The sequence below is a fragment of the Nannospalax galili genome, unplaced genomic scaffold, assembly GCF_000622305.1.
Source record: "Nannospalax galili isolate Female #2095 unplaced genomic scaffold, S.galili_v1.0 scaffold367, whole genome shotgun sequence".
NCBI lineage: Eukaryota > Metazoa > Chordata > Mammalia > Rodentia > Spalacidae > Nannospalax > Nannospalax galili.
In genome coordinates, this window is record NW_008356465.1 from 274813 (window position 1) to 282331 (window position 7519).

The 7519-nt window shown below is 47.4% G+C and overlaps 1 protein-coding gene and 1 pseudogene across 6 annotated transcripts in view; one reads left to right on the top strand and one right to left on the bottom strand.

The window, feature by feature from the left end:
• Nucleotides 1–7519, bottom strand: part of Sema4d (semaphorin 4D) — a 146705-nt gene that overhangs the window by 95687 nt on the left and 43499 nt on the right. For 5 of the 6 annotated variants that reach the window (XR_608012.3, XM_017803623.2, XM_008854589.3 and 2 more), the window contains exon 2: nucleotides 4528–4596. The exons of the other annotated variant lie outside the window; for it this stretch is intronic. The gene's annotated coding sequence lies outside the window, so the exon portion shown is untranslated. The remainder of the gene's footprint in view (nucleotides 1–4527; nucleotides 4597–7519) is intronic. 6 annotated transcript variants of the gene reach the window in all.
• On the top strand, nucleotides 6474–7111 carry LOC108491821 (annotated as a pseudogene).

Here is a 7519-nt window from a genome sequence, read left to right on the forward strand (position 1 = left end):
GTGTGGATTGGTTGTTGTCATTTTATTTTCTGTTTGTGTTCTTAGACATTTTTTGTGTTTCTGTACTTCTTAATTTCATTGTTTTCTTTCTGTAATATTTGGATATGGTAATTTCTTTCTTCAATCCTTTGTGTTGAGTATTCTCTGTATGGTTGGTTTGGCGGACATGAATTCTTTCAGTGTATTTGTATCATGGAAGATTTTTCTTTCCCCCTCAACTAGAATAGACATTTTTTCTGGGTATAGTATTCTGGGTTGGCATCCACTGTCATGTAGAACTGGAAATACCTTGGTCCAGGCTCTTCTGGCTTTCATAGTTTGCATTGATAAGTCAGCTGTAATTCTGCTGGGCTTTCCTTTGTATGTGATTTGTTGTTTTTCTTTTGCTGCTGTCAGTATTGTCTCTCTGTTCTGTATATTTAGTGTTTTTACTATGATATGTCATGGGGAGTTTCTTTTCTGATCCTGTCTATTTGGTGTGCTATATGCTTCCTATATTTGTATGGGGGATATCTTTCCTTAGTTTTGGGAAATTCTCTTCTACAAGTCTGTTTAAGATCTGGTCAACATCATTAACCTGAAATTCTTCTCCTTCCTCTACTCCTATGATCCATAGATTTAGGTGTCCCACATCTCTTGCATAGTCCATTCCTGTGTTTTGGGTTTTTTTTTATTTTGGTCTTTTTGAGACAGGGTCTCCCTGTAGCCCCAGCTGTCCTGGAACTCACTATGTAGACCAGGCTGGCCTTGAACTCACAGAGATCCACCTGCCTCTGCCTCCCGAGTGCTGGGATTAAAGGCGTATGTCACCACGCCCGGCATAAAGATTAATTTTTAAAATTGTTTTTAAATTATGCCTATATGTGTATTAGTATGTGGGTATGTGTGTGTGTGAGTACCAAAAAGGGCATCAGAGCCCTTAGAGATGGAGCTGCTGGTAGTTGCAAACTGTCCAGTGTGGGTGCTGGGAACCTAACTTGGGTCCTCTGGAAGAGCAGCACATGGTAATCACTGAACCATCTCTTCAGCCCCAAATGTCTTAATTTTGAAGTTTAACATTAAAAAAATTGGACTGCTGAAACACTTTACAGGAAATTCTTCTAGCACTCTAAAATTACATTTTATCATTGAAGAATGAACTTTTCTACAGGATTGGTGGGGTTTGGTGGGGACATAGTGTTTTGTCTTTCCATTTTATTATTCTTTCGTTGTCATTTTGGCATGTGAATTTCTTTTGTTTATGATTCTGATATGAAAATTAAGTTGAAGTATGCTTCTGTTTGTATTATCTGGGTGCCTAGATCCTTTCTTTATTGGTTATGTAATGCTGGTTGGTACAGGGTTCAGGTTCTCTCAGGTTTATTTTGGAGGGAACTGATGGGTTCAGATCAGCTATTCAGGAGTACCCACAGAAGCCCAATTCAGGTTCCAGTCAAGCATACTCAGGCTTCCTTCACGATGCAGAGGCAGGATCCAGGCTCTCTCAGGCAGTGCTGTGCGTTGTCAACCCCATGCCAGAGGGAGGCCGAGGGGGGCCAGATCTTTGTGCTCTCTGGTGGTCTGCTGAGATCCAAGCTGCTCCACAGATGGAGGTCTGAGCCCACCTTCTCAGGCTGTCTGCTAGGATCTCAGCCTTAGCCTATCAAAGCCAGATCTGCTCTGGGGCCTTGGGAGGGGCCTCACAAAATCCCAGGTAGGGGGATGGTATGGCACAATTAGGAGAAGGTCACCACCACATGAAGGCAGGATCCAGGGGCTATCAGGCAGTCCCCTGGGTTCTCAGGCCCTCTGGTAGTTGGAGGCCAGAGGGAGGCCAGATCCCAGTACTCTCTGGAGGTCTGCTGAGTTCCAAGCCGCTACCCCAATGGAGGTCTGAACCCACCCTCTCAGGCTGTCTGCTAGTATCTCTGAGAATTCTTTTTTCTATCTCAGGTAAAAAATTTCTTGGGCTGGAGAGAGGGCTCAGTGGGGCTCCAAAGCCTCTTCAATAAATAAATAAATCTTAAAAGAAAAAAGTCTGCAAGGCTGTGACAAGCCAGTATGTCCACAAAAAAAAAAAAAAGAAAAAGTTATAGCTCAAGCAGCCTCAAAGGGGCAATACAACTCAAAGCACTTCACTAAGTAGGTACCGGTCAGCACGTTCAAGAGGAAGAGTCTGGAGCTAAGAGCAGAATCGCAGGCCAGGCACAGCCTTATATCCTGCCACCAGGTAAACCCAGTCTCTCCCATCCTGAAACTCGCCCGTCATGTGCCCTATTTTTCCAGTGGGTCTGAGGGGTACCCCAGCACTGTCAAACCACATTTATTAGCCAGATCTCCCAGAACCTCATGGCTGCTGCCTTCCCTACATGGACACAGCAGCTTCCCTCAGAGGCTAGCTACCCTTCAATTCTTGGCTAGATTTCCACCATGACATTATAGAGACAGGCCCCCATGGGCAACAAGGACAATACCTACTTTGTCCCCGCTGAGGACCCACGAAAGCCAAAGCAGCTTGTATGGGCCACTTCAGGCTGGGAAAGATCCCTGAAGTTATTTCACTTTCCACCTCAGTGCAAATCCTACAATATAGGCTTACTATTGCTAAGTATTTCTTTTCTAAATGGTCTTTTATATGCACACTATAGGGGTTCACCATGTATCCTCAGGGGCTACACTCCAAGACCTTCGGTGGGTAACTTGACATCGTGGCGAATACAGACCGCCTACTTCCACCATGTTTTTTCCTGTACACAGAAGTCTAGGGCAGTGTTTCTTTTTAAATTAGGCACAATAAGAGATCAACAATAGCTAGTAATAAGAGGCAAATTTTAACAACTTATTGTAATGATCTGTGTGAGCGCTCTCTCGCTCATGGTACAGTACTCTATGTTCTTACTGAACTAAACCTACACACAGTGAAACCACAGATAAGGCGACTACTGTATTTTCGATGTGAGATCCCTCAGCAGGATAGGGGCCTGAACTGACAACTAGAGGGCTGGGGCCATGCAAACAGCTCACCAGCTCAACCTGGCTTCTGTATAAGACTGACAGACTTGAGTATCCTTCAGGTTATGACAAAAGCCATGTGCTGAAGATTGCTGAACGCAGATGTGTTTACACAAACCTTTAGTCAGAGCCTCTAGGATCGGTCATTAATGGCAAGGGGTCTGAGTGACTGGCTCTTCTCTCACCTGTTTCCACAACTTGATCTATCAGGAAGTAGACTTGGGGGGTCTAGGATGGGGTTGGTCCCAACCAGTCAGACAGTAAGGATCCCTCTTTCTCTCCTTCCTTTTCAGATCCTGTTCTTTTCTGTTCTACACCACAAAGTAAAGAAGCACAAGAACTGCTTGTGCCTTGAGCCTGAGCCTTCCTGGGGTGCCAGGACCCCTGCCTGGGGATACCCAGTTACAGCTTAATACCACTATAAATTTGCTGGTAGTCACAAAGGCCTGCCCCTCTCAAGCTGCTGGTCCCTCTCACAGTGAAACCAGGAGTCAGCATGTACCCTTGTCCTAGCCAGCTACCCATTCTTTAGGTATACGGCATGCCACCTCACACAGGAGCATGCCATATTCAGCTCCAGGTATTCAGGCCTGCCAGGGGAAAGGGGCAGCTTCCTCCCTCTCAGAAGAGGACATAAGCAGAAGTGAGGGACCAGCTGAAGGCCAAGCCGTACCTGTGAAATGGGTGACCCCCATCACAGTGGCTGAGAGGAAGTTTAGACAGGGCTAGAGATAGCCCTGAGCAAGTAGCTAGGCATCCTGCCTTCACCTCACCATGCCTCACTGTCCTCATCTGTGACAGAAGGGCGCCAAAGACCTCCCAGGGCAGTTGAGACACAATGACACACCTGCTTCACAAGTATGTGCATCAGGGCCTTTGCACACCAGTGCTCCTGAGCCCCAGACAAACTCAGGGTGCTTCTGCTGTCCCCAACACAGCCCCCAACACAGCCCACTTTGTCCTTCCAGCCCTACCTGAGTTGCCACCTCCCTAGGTTTCCCTGCCACCAGGTGTAAGGTATAACTGAGGGAACAGAAGAGAAGCAGGGGCCAGCCGCTCCTTAAGAGACCTGGAGGGAGGCAGGCTACCTTGAAAGACTTAATGCACACTCCTGAACACAAGGCTGCCAGAGGACTTTGGGGGAGATGGGGTGTCTCAAGCTGGGACCCAGTCTCTCAGGTAGCTCCTGGACCCCAGCTCCCTCCTGTCCTGCCTGGGGAAATGGATGCTGACCGAGGTGTGGTGAGGGTTCATCTTCTTTGTCAACTTGACTGGATTCAGAATCATATAAAAACACACCTCTGGGTGTGTCTGTCAGAGACCTTTAACTGAGGCTGGAAGACCCACCCTGAATGTGGGTGAATCCATCCCCTGTGCTGGGGTTTCCAGGCTGAATAAAAAGGAGAGAGCACGCTGAGCACCAGCATGGCCCTCCTCTTGCTTCCTGATGGTGGATGAACAGAACAGACCCAGCTGCTGATCACAGGGTCAGTCTCCTAGGGGAATCCTCATTGTCAGGTAGGTTTTGTTACTCACCTAGGGACCAAGATGGTTGGGCATTCCAACAGTCAGGACTTGACTCTGTCCCAGTGGTATTAGCAGAGTCTGAAACAAGAATTGGAAAAGAATATTTTATCAAAATCAGACTGAGCCAGTCCTTCGTCAAACACCCAACACACACACACACACACACACACACACACACACACACACACAGAGAGAGAGCTATAGCGAGAATGAGAGAGCGAGAGAGTGACAGGGAAAGAGAAACAGAGAGAGTCTGTCATGAGTGAAAGCTCACTCTGCTGAAGGGTACTTTGTGCTCCTAGTTAGGAGCCAGCCTTCATCAAGGGTTCTCATGACATGTACAACAAAGACCCAAAAACCCAAAGTGAACAAGGTAATTCCAAGAGACAGACATCCCTAGAAACACAAGACCATCCATGGGGGAATTCCTTGTTACTAACACCCAAAGAGGCCCTGGGACCCATGGGTGCTCCAGCCCAGGCCTCCTGCAGCTCCACTCTGACAGGACCCTCTGTCACTGACCAGCTCAGCAACACTCCAGAAAGCAAAGACAGAGGCCCTGGCAGGGAGGCCTGGAAGAGTGTGTCAGGTCCATCTGGCTGAACAAGGGCATCCAGGCCAGCCAGACAACAACACTGTGCCCATCCTACAGGACTCCAAGTGACTATAACCTTGCTGATTTCACCCCAGTCCGGAGTTTTCCTGGAGAACAGTGATGGTGACAGATACCCAACACTGGGTTCCATAAGGCCACTACAAGAAAAAGCTCCTTCCTGGCATGGCTGGACCAAGGTTCACCAGGAAGTTTCATGAGGCCAGTCTCCCCAGACAAGCCCTCCAGGTCTGGCTCAGCACCTCCTGCAAGCAGAACTACCTTGCCCTGGCTAGTCACAGGTGACCCCGGGGACCAAACCCCAGGCTAGCTTCTCTCCCTCCTCAGATCCCATGGGCCTCAAGCCATAGATAGGCAGGATCCCACAGGTCCTCTACCCCTTTGTGGCCTAACTCTGTTAGGGGATAGAGGATGCTGGGCCCTCATGATTTCAAAGGGTAGACAGCCTTTTCTGATCCCAAAATAATTTTGCTGACAAAGTCTTCTTATGAAGCCCCCATTCATTCATTCATTCATTCATCCATCCATTCATTCATTTATTTTTGTAGTGCTGGAGATGGAATCCAGGCCCTTGTGCATGCTAAGCAAGTCATCTACCACTGAGCTTCATCCTCAGAGCTATTTGTATTTTATTTGAACTGTTTACAGTGATAAACTACTCGAGCCCTCCCCCACCCCCAAACTCATTAAACAGTGACATAATCACACAACTAACCAGGGAGGCAAGGAAGCCCCAGCACCCTTGATGACAGTGTGCAGCCACATCAGAATAAGCCTTTAGTGGGTTTCTCCACACTGAGAGAGTAGCACACGGATGGAAACTGGGGTGTCCTAGACATCATAAACCCCAGTATCTGAGATGCCAGGGTCCTAGGATCAATGTGTTTCCTGAATGACAAGTGAATTACTAAAGAAATTCTAGAAGGCTGTGATGAGTTACAGGGCTTGGTTAGGAAGGGAAGCTTCAGTGAAGGCTTCACGGTTCCCCAAGCTACAGAACCAGAGTGTTTCTGTGCCCAAGATGATCTGCAGATCCCAAAAGAAGTGTCTAGGAATCCCTATGCCACAAATCCTTGACGTTTAAGTACTTAAGATTTTATTTTATTTATGTATTTATTTATTTATTTATGGTCTTTTTTTGAGACAGGGTCTTCCTGTAGCCCCAGCTGTCCTGGAACTCATTATGTAGACCAGGTTGGCCTCAAACTCACAGAGATCCACCTGCCTCTGCCTCCTGAGTGCTGGGATTAAAGGCATGCACCACCATGCCTGGCATATTTATTTTTAATTTATGTGTATGAGTGTTTTGCCTGCATAAAAGTGCACCACGTGGCCCATATTGAACTCGAGTTGGAAGAGGCGAGTCCGGTCTCAAAATGGAGGGCCATGATCCAAAGGAACCAGAGCAGTTGAGGACGCTGTTTATTGGTGGTCTGAGCTTTGAAACTACAGATGATAGTTTAAGAGAACACTTTGAGAAATGGGGCACACTTACAGATCGTGTGGTAATGCGAGACCCCCAAACAAAACGTTCCAGGGGCTTTGGTTTTGTGACTTACTCTTGTGTTGAAGAGGTGGATGCAGCAGTGTGTGCTCACACAAGGCGCAGAGTGGAACCGAACAGACCTGTTTCTAGAGGATTCTGCAAAGCCTGGTGCCCATTTGACAGTGAAGAAAATTTTTGTTGCTGGTATTAAAGAAGATACAGAAGAATATAATTTGAGAGACTACTTTGAGAAGTATGGAAAGATCGAAACCATAGAAGTTATGGAAGACAGGCAGAGTGGAAAAAAGAGAGGATTTGCTTTTGTAACTTTAGATGATCATGATACAGTTGATAAAATTGTTGTTCAGAAACACCACACTATTAATGGGCATAATTGAGAAGTGGCCTCGTCCATCGATGTGCAGGGCATCCTTTGTCAGATCATGGTCAGCGACTGGTTTGTGAGGCACTCAGTGGATGAAGTCTGTGTCTAGTCCAGGCCTCGCGGTACACAGATGAGCATGCAGAAGTCTGTTCCACTGTCTGGCAGCCCTGCAGTGACACCATCAAGTCCCTCTGCAAGGAATCTCTCTCTAAACACAGCTAAGATGGCCAGCTGGCAGCCAGCCTACTTTCTTGACTCCTAACTGTGTGCTCACCTGGGTGCCCTGTGCCAGCCCAGAAAAAATCGTCCAGCTCCTCTGAGCTCTGTAGCCTAGGGAGGGCTGGAGAGTGGACCAAGTTATTCTCATCCCCACCCCTGGAGTAAGGTGGAGATGACCCACACCCTGAGCCCACCCAGCTGGACACCGCCTGTAAGTAACCAGGAAAATATTAGAGACAGGTGCTGTTTAAAAAAAAAAAAAAAAAAAAACTGGGGGGGGGGGGGGGGCACACCCTTT